Below are 8,457 nucleotides of genomic sequence, written 5' to 3'. Positions count from 1 at the left end.
CTCTTTCCCGAAGGGCTTCATTTATGCAGCCTGACACACTTAAAATAACAGTTGATATAAATTAAAATGTGATTATATATTTGTAAATGCACAGAAAGAGTGATTTTTTTTCTAGTTAACTCAAAATAAATAAATTGAAAATCAGAAATATATTTGTGGTTTAAGTATTAACTGAAGCTCATCTAGCCAGTAAGATTTTTTCTGCAATAATTTGTTGTGAGATACTTCCAATCTTGAATTAAATTGGCAGTAAGTTTCTGCTCACTTCAGTAGGAATTTGCCCAACAGTGCTAACTGCTTGTGGACAGGATCTATTTTGTTTAGACGTAGTATTCCCTCATGTAAGAAGATGCAGTCTTAGATATAATGCCATTAAAATCAGTGCATATTTCTAATAAAAATGGGCTTGATCAAAGACCTTTATAATCAACTTTGTACTTTGCTTACAGAATTATTTGACTTCAGCAATCACTCCCAGCCTACACTACTCTCAGCTGTAGCAGAATCAGACCCAGTAGCTTTGTCATGGCTTTTAATAAAGATGTACAAAAAATCAAGTTCAGATGCTTATTCAATACATATCAAGACCTTCTAAGCACAGGTGTAATTGTAAAATGTTAAACAACTACAAGTACATAGTTGAACTTAGAGTAGAAGGAAACATGAAATTTAAATTTGTATCATGAGGAAGGCAAAGACTCTGAGATGGATTAAAAACAAATTAATTTTGAATTAACTGATCCTATTCCGATGGTTATGTTCTCCTAGGAATAACCTACTTATCTTAGCACTACAGACTTGATTTTGTAGAAAGTAAACATAAACACTCACATTACTTGCATGTCAATCACACAACTCTAAGGTGTTTCTTAGCCTTCCTGAATATCAAAGACCACAGTGAATTCTTGCCTCCATAACAAGAGGTTCTACTACTTAACTTACAAAAAAATGTAATAAAGACGAGTTCTGTGGGCCTCTGTTTAGGATCATTTAATTAACCTTCCTGAGTCCTTTCAACTAGTAAAAATGAATACATTGAAAAATAAAATCACATTTCCTCCTCATCTACACTGTATCTCCTGCACTTATGACGCATACATCCAGATGTAATCACCTAATTCCAGGAGTCCAATCAAGAATAATTAGAAATAATTATATCAATTGTCAACAAATTATTTGAATAATTGATTGCACATATAGGATGAATGAGACCGTCTGTAACAGCAGAACATAAATCTGATTTTTTCCTTTGCTTTCCCTCATGAGTGTTTTTTTTATTTTTCACTTCTGGTTTTAGGAATTCTATCTACATCCAGCATTGTGATGTAATAAAGCTAGGACAGGTATCCTGCCCCAGAAAGTCTCTTACTGGCCTCTGCATTGGCCTTTGCACTCTCTTCATTACCCTTAGCACTGGTCCATTAAATATTCATCTTCTGCTGTGCAACCAAAGGAATGGTTCCTCTTGAGTGATTGCTGAGTAATAAGGAATTTACTAGTACCTTTCCAGCAGTAGAAGACTTTCCACAATATCCCTAAACAGAAACAAAAACAAGAATCCCAGTGACATGAATTGTTGACACATATCTTAAAAACCAGAAAGCCTTAGAAACACAAAGACACAGCAATTAAACTGAAATAAAAAAGGGAAGAAGAACAGTTTGTGGTTTTGAGGCAGAGAAATCCTGGTTAACTGTGAAACCAGCTGAAAAAGAGACAAACATGGCTGCAGAAGAGAAAGCCTCCTTGATTCTTAGAAGCCGTAACTCTCTACTGTGAAGGCTTTGAACTGATTGATGTAGCGATAGGGCTCATTGCCATAGTCTCAAATTTTGCTCTCTAGAGTCCCATGTGCCATTTAAAGACTCCTAGCTAGCTATCATTGCCAAACAAATCCCACCAAAAGCACAAAAAACGAAACAAAATTTGCTTTACAAATCTGAACTATTGTGTCACTGTTGTAGGCAAGTTTCCTGAGTTCACAGACTGTCAAGGTGGCTCAGAGAGGTGCAAGCTGCCCCATTCTTGCAGGTGCCCAAAACCTTTGTGAGTATCAGCACTGTTATAGCAGTTTAGTTGCTCTTGCCAGCAGACACAGATGAGCACACTTTGGCCACTACCACTGAAGAGTGCAGAGGAGATATTTTTCGCTAAGTTCATCATAGAGATGCCAAGACCCCTTTCCAGACTGCAACTGGGAGAGCAGGGAATGTAACCTAGATCTCTGACAAATTTTCACTGTACTGTTGGTGCTAAACTTGTGGTCTGTGAACTTGGTATGACTCACTGGAACAATTATTTTGGCCTATAACCTGCTCCTGATACCTTCATTCCTGGGAACCATGAAGGAGCCAGTGGCAGGTCTAGCAAAGTATTTGTTGGTGGCAGCATGCTCCCAGCCACCATCTTCCCAGCGCAATTCAGGAGCACTCCAAGACATGGTGTATGTATATGCAGCACACACTGCACATGACTTAAGCCTTGTAGTCCTAGGACTCTGATCCAGCCATGTCTGCATGCACCAATCTTTCAGTCTTCTTGGACACATTCATCTCCTCCTTTGCCTTTGGAAGACATTCTGTTTCTTGTTTGGCCAGAAAATTTGGGCATCAGTTCTCTATGCTGTCCCTCAGAATTAAAAAAAGCAAAAGCTTAGGTGCTTGACTGTGGTGAATCTAAAATAAGACCACTCCAACAATCCCACACATGACTGTGTTAATGCAAGTATTACATAAATTAATAATGTCTTCAGTCCTAACTCTTTGCCATAAGCAGCAACCAGTAGACTGACCTTATCCATCAGCACTGGAAGAACTAAGGAGTCTCAATTACAGCATTTTATTAACTGTAAATAGCAGCAAATCACACTGATGAAAAATGTATTGTACCTTACAGTTCTGGCAGCGCACATCTTGTTGTACAGCAGTGACTACAGTGGTGTAATTTTGTTAGTCCTTGAGTTTAGGAGATAAACACTTATGTCATGGATCTCAAGGTCCCCAGTGCAATTTAAAAAAGAATGACTATATTCACATACCTTAAAATGTCCTTGTTCACACACACACACAAAAAATCTATAAAAAGTCCTCCTTTCTTCTTCCACCTTAAAACTAACTGACTGCAAAGCAGAGCCTCAGATTTAGGAAATAAGCAGCACAGATTCCCTTATTACTTCTGGTTTATGTATACAAATCTTTTCCATCTGAAGTGATCTTACAATCTAATTTTTATGATTGTGACTCACCATTGCCCTGTCTTCATCAGAGATGAAGACAGCAAAGAGTCTTAAGAGAACTGAAAAAATACTAAAATTCAAATATTTTTCCTTGGTTTTGATAAAAATGTGCATATGAATATTGCAACCATGAATTTATAGGAACATTTATGTTCTAATTAGCTTTTTCACTTGTAAAACTTTGGCTTGGCATCTTAGTTTGGTTATAATGTTTCTTAGTCATATAGCAACAATTCGGGGGGATTCCGAGGCCACCCCTGAGAAAAATCCTGAAATACAGGCATGACTGCTGCTACTGTGGCATAGAGTATTTTTGCCTGGACTCAATCTAATGTATAGCCAAAGTGCCTTTCAGTTGTTACAGCAGAAGTCTCTTAAGACACAGCATCTGCGTGGTTAAGTACCCTTATTTCAACACTAGTTCTACATGGAAGGGTCACACAGGTCTGTAAAGTGTCCAGGACTCTGTGGTGTATGCTACAGGTATGACACAGGTCACTAGATCTGCTATATGGTTTAACATACATAGTTCCTTCCCTTTTGCAACAGGTGGCCTGCACTTAGGCTATCAAAAATGCTGTAATGTTCAGGGAGAGAGCAGTCTGGAGAGCTATTCAAATGGAAAAATATTTTGGTGTTAGTACACTGTTTTAACAGTTCTCTCAATTTCTGAAATTATGGGCAAACTGTTTGGGTGAAGTGCTGCTTTCTGAGAAGCAACTGTTAGTATTCAGGTTAGCAGTCTCTAAAGGGACCATGTTTTGCTGATAGCAATCCCTCCTCCAGGAACTGAACGTGAATGGTGTATGTAAACCATAATGGAAAGCACCCTGTGAGTCAAAGCCTGAACTGGCCTTCTGCCCTGCCTCCAAAGGCTATGAGGATTCTCTTTCATAGTTTTTGTATCTCCCACAACCCTGCTGCCCTCTTGTAGCTGAGGTTCCTCTCACTGTCTCTTTAAGCAAGGCTATGACTCCAGCACAGAAATTTGTATTAATCTTCACAGCAGAAGTGTCTGTGCTGGAGGAGGGAGGGCATCAAACATAATTTACTTACGGCTCAGTGGTGCTTGTGAATGTTTACAAGATCTGAATTACCACCTCATCAAATGCACCATTCTACTGCATGCAGTTCACTGCCTTGCACCATTCATGCTGTAGAGGACTAATTACATACGTGTGCTAAAGGTCCTTCTAGCCCAGTCCCTGTCTCCGACTGTGGCCAAAAGCAGAGGCCCAGCAATAATTCGAGAAGAGGCCATGCACATGGTGATACTTTCTTCAACACCCCCCAGCCTCCAATAGTGGGAGGCACAGGGCCTTCCTGAGCCAGGGATGATTTCTCAGTGGAGTTTCTGCTAGCACCATGCCCTCCTGTGTAACACCACCCACATCCATGGCAGCTTCTATCCCACAGCGGTGCCTGGCTGGGTGACAGACAGCCGCAAAACTTCCTCAAGCCCACAGTTTTGGGGACAAATGCTGGCCTTCCCAGTAAGGCTGGTTGCGGGCTGCATCAGGATAGGAATGGTAGGAGGATGTGCAGGTTAGTTACCATTACAGTCGGAGCGCAGGTGCCGTGCTAGAGGAGTAACCGTCAACTGCTGTGACAACTGCCAACTACGGAGAACCTTCCAGACTCGAGAGGCTATGAGTGCCGGTGCCAGACACCAGCTGCCGTTAGGCACCATGGAGTTTCAACGGCCACTCCAGCACTGGGTTCTCTTGGCCCCAAACGATGCAGCTGCTGCCTGCGGGCACTCGGACTGTGCCCCGCGCAGCCGTACCTGCCTCACCAACCCGACCACCTTTCCTTCCGTGCCCACTGTCTGCTGTGGGGCAGGGCCTTTTTTGCGATCTGCACCGTGGCAGAGACACTTGCGTCCTGGTACCTGGGTCCATTTGGCCTCTGCAGGGCTGCGGCACAGGGGTCCCCACGGCCCGGGGCTGGCAGCTTCCCCTGTGGCTCACTGGAGTCGGACACCAGGTCCCTACCCTGCCTGTGGGAGGAGGGTTCCCCGGCTCCCCCAGGGGCCCTCCTCCACCCTGCCCCCAGGCACAGCCAGGCTGGGTTTCCCCTCAGGCCCAGGGCGGCTCACCGCCCCCTTGAGAGGCCCTCATTCTGCAGCCAGGCCCTCACTGGGTGTGGAGGGGAGACACCACCCGGCCCAAACCTCCTTCCTGACCTCTCCTCAGTACTGTTTTCCCCCTGTTGCCAGGCTGTGTTCAGGAGACAGAGCAAAGGCAAACCTACCCGCTGTGCCAGAGGCGAGCACCGAGGCCTGCAGCCGGCCCTCCCTCCATCCTGGGATGCCCGGGCTGCAGAGGGGCAGCCGGCAGCCCACCGCCACCCCAGCCCGTGCCAACCCTCCCTGCGTTGAGGAAGGGCTCGAGGCCGCAGGTGCTGCTCACCCGAGCCCCAGCCATTTCTCCTCAGCTGCCAGGCCCTGGGCAAGGAGCCGCCCCTGCTGAGGGGCTACGACATACAGCAGCCATGCACCAGGGCCTCCCCCGAGGGCCAGCCAGGCATGCCGTGGGGCAACTCCCCCAACCCACCAGGGAGAGGGGGCTGTGCTCTCCGCTGCTCTGCGACGCTGGGAACAGTGCCACAAAGTATTTAAGTAAGCAGCCAATTTAATTTGAAACGCTTTAATCACATATTCACAGACTCACAGAATCATTTGTGTCTTCTTGCCATCATCTCATCCCACCCTGCTACGGCTCAAGGTGTATGCAATGAGTTGTGGCCTGGTTCACTCGCAGCACGATGGGCTTTGAAATGGCCTACTGTTTCAGAAAGTGCTGGAAATAAGCAAGCTGCTTTATTGTTGCCATCCAGTTGGCAGCTCCTCTTAGAAAACTCTGCTCAGAGCAGTCAGACATTTTATTTTGCTCTAATGAGTGAAATAAAGCTAGAGAGATATACAACAGAGATATAAAGTGCCTGGTGAGATGCATCATGAAGATAACCACCTGGTGGTCCAAGTTTGAAAGTCTTACCACCTTCACTGAATTTCTCCAGCAGTCATTAGGTTAAATTCAACCTGAAACATGACTCTCCTGCGATTTTTCACTGTCAGCCACCTCCTGCTAAGGATTTTTACATTTAGTAAGAGGACATGTTTCATACCGGTCATGTGAGATGAACACCTCCTGCCTCTGGCTGCCCACAGCTGCAAGGTCACCGACATTCAGTATTTGCTCTTTCTTAGTGTCTAAGAATGCCTGAGAAATCAAGGCCACTTCCTCCCGGTCAGGTAATAAAAAAGATGGTCCTTGCCCCAGAGAGCTTATGAAGCAGACACTTCACAGAGATAATAAGGACTTTTTTTCCCTCTTCCTGCTGACCTACAGAGTTTTGCTGAAATGATATCCTGCTATGATACAGGCAGGAGCAAGGAGCATAAAGCAACATATGTGGCTCTAGCACAGGTAACTGCTTTATTGTGGGCAACCCCAGGAATGACCCTGACCTTCAGCACTGTCTCTGAGTGTGACAGGACATTCAACATTAGCCACTTATGTGCGTATCAGCAGATGGGGGTGAGAAACAGAAGATGGAAAGGAAGGCAAGAGATGAGCTGAAGAACTAGGTAAAGAACAAAGTGAATTGATGACAATTTTGCTCTTCCCTTGCAACTTCTCTTTGCCACCAGCTTTTTTTGTGTCATCTGAGAGACAGCGAAAGTAGAGAAACAAACACTGCGGCTGACTGCCATCTCCCCACCTACAGCTTTCAAAGGCTAAGAAGTATTTTAGGGACAATGAGAACTGTGGTGTAGCCCACCAGGGGAGAGAACGATGCACAGATGTTAACCCTAGCTAGTGACATCTAACTGGGACCAAAAGGCCAGTGGGTGTTCAGATTATGTGTGTGTGCGTAGGAGGGAGGAATGTAATGTGGGGCAAAATTATCCATACATAATTCCTTCTTAAAAAAAAGAGCAGCTTGCCCCTTCACTATACCAGAACTTCTGCTACCTCTCAGCTGGTGCATATTCCTTTAAATTAAGTAGAAACCTGGTACCTTTTCTCTGGCATTGCCTTTTCTTACATCCTGCAAAGCTGAATTTTGTCTTTTGGTGCTACTCAAAGCTCAGTCTAGTCAGTCACAAATCAGAAACGGAGACATGGCAGGACATTGTCTGAGGATTTTTGAAAACCATTTTGCTATAACCCTTGGAAATGCTATTTGGTGCAATCCTGGCTCATCGATCCTCTCTCCTCACCCGCAGCACTTCATACCTATCCCATTGTAATCACTCATGACCTTATGTCTTTGCCATAAAATTACTTTAAGAAGAAGGACGAGACAAAGAAATGTCAGAGTTTTCTCTGTCAAGTTCCTAGGACTCTGTCCTCCTGGTAAGAGGTCTCCAGACCAGAAGGCTGTGTTCCTTATTGTCTCACAGCTTGGACAGGGGGCAGAAGGTTTCAATAGCAACCCTCTATCTACCTTTTTCACTTTGATTTGGGAACTTGCTAATCAGTTAGGAAATAGTTCAGTGATAGAGCATGTCACAGACACTGAATAGATGTTAGACTTAATCTTGATGATTTTTTTTTTTGTCTGCACAACTGTTTTCTTTAAATGCCTAGGGAAAAATTCCAATTTCAGTGGGTTCTGGACCAAGTCCTAGCATATCAAGCACTTGCTAATAATACAACCTTGTTTATTTATCTGTTTTAGATGCTGATCTGTGACATTTAAATATGATATACTGCAGAGATTTTGAAAAGAGGTGGCCTCCTTCAGCTTGTGATAAATCCTGGCTGGGAGCGATGCATAGCCTCAAAGGGGAAGCTTGAAAAATGGGAAAAGGCAAGCACCTCTCCACAGCCTGTACAGCCCAAGACAGTAAGCCCTGACCCCTTGCAGCACTAGAACAAAGAACACCACACAGACATGATTGTGGGCCTGCAAGGAATCAGCCAAAGTCTGCACAGGCCCCACAAAAAGATAAGTTTTGTAGTGTTTCATATGAGCGACTAAATCCTGCCAGCGCGCTGCAGAGCACAGCGCTGACGCTGGAGTGCATAAGCTCTGTCGGATGTGAGCTCTGCTGGATGCAAGCTGCCCTGCACAGCTCAGTGTGTCAGCATATCGTTCCGTACCTCTGCTGTCAGGATTTTTCCATCACCCTGAGCACCTGAGCTCCACATTCCAGGCGACACTGTCCCTGGTTTTGGGAAGCTGTAATTTGCGGTACTTGCCAGCAGGTG

The sequence above is a fragment of the Haliaeetus albicilla genome, chromosome 13 (genome assembly GCF_947461875.1).
Source record: "Haliaeetus albicilla chromosome 13, bHalAlb1.1, whole genome shotgun sequence".
NCBI classification, from domain to species: domain Eukaryota; kingdom Metazoa; phylum Chordata; class Aves; order Accipitriformes; family Accipitridae; genus Haliaeetus; species Haliaeetus albicilla.
This window is presented reverse-complemented; position numbering follows the sequence as displayed.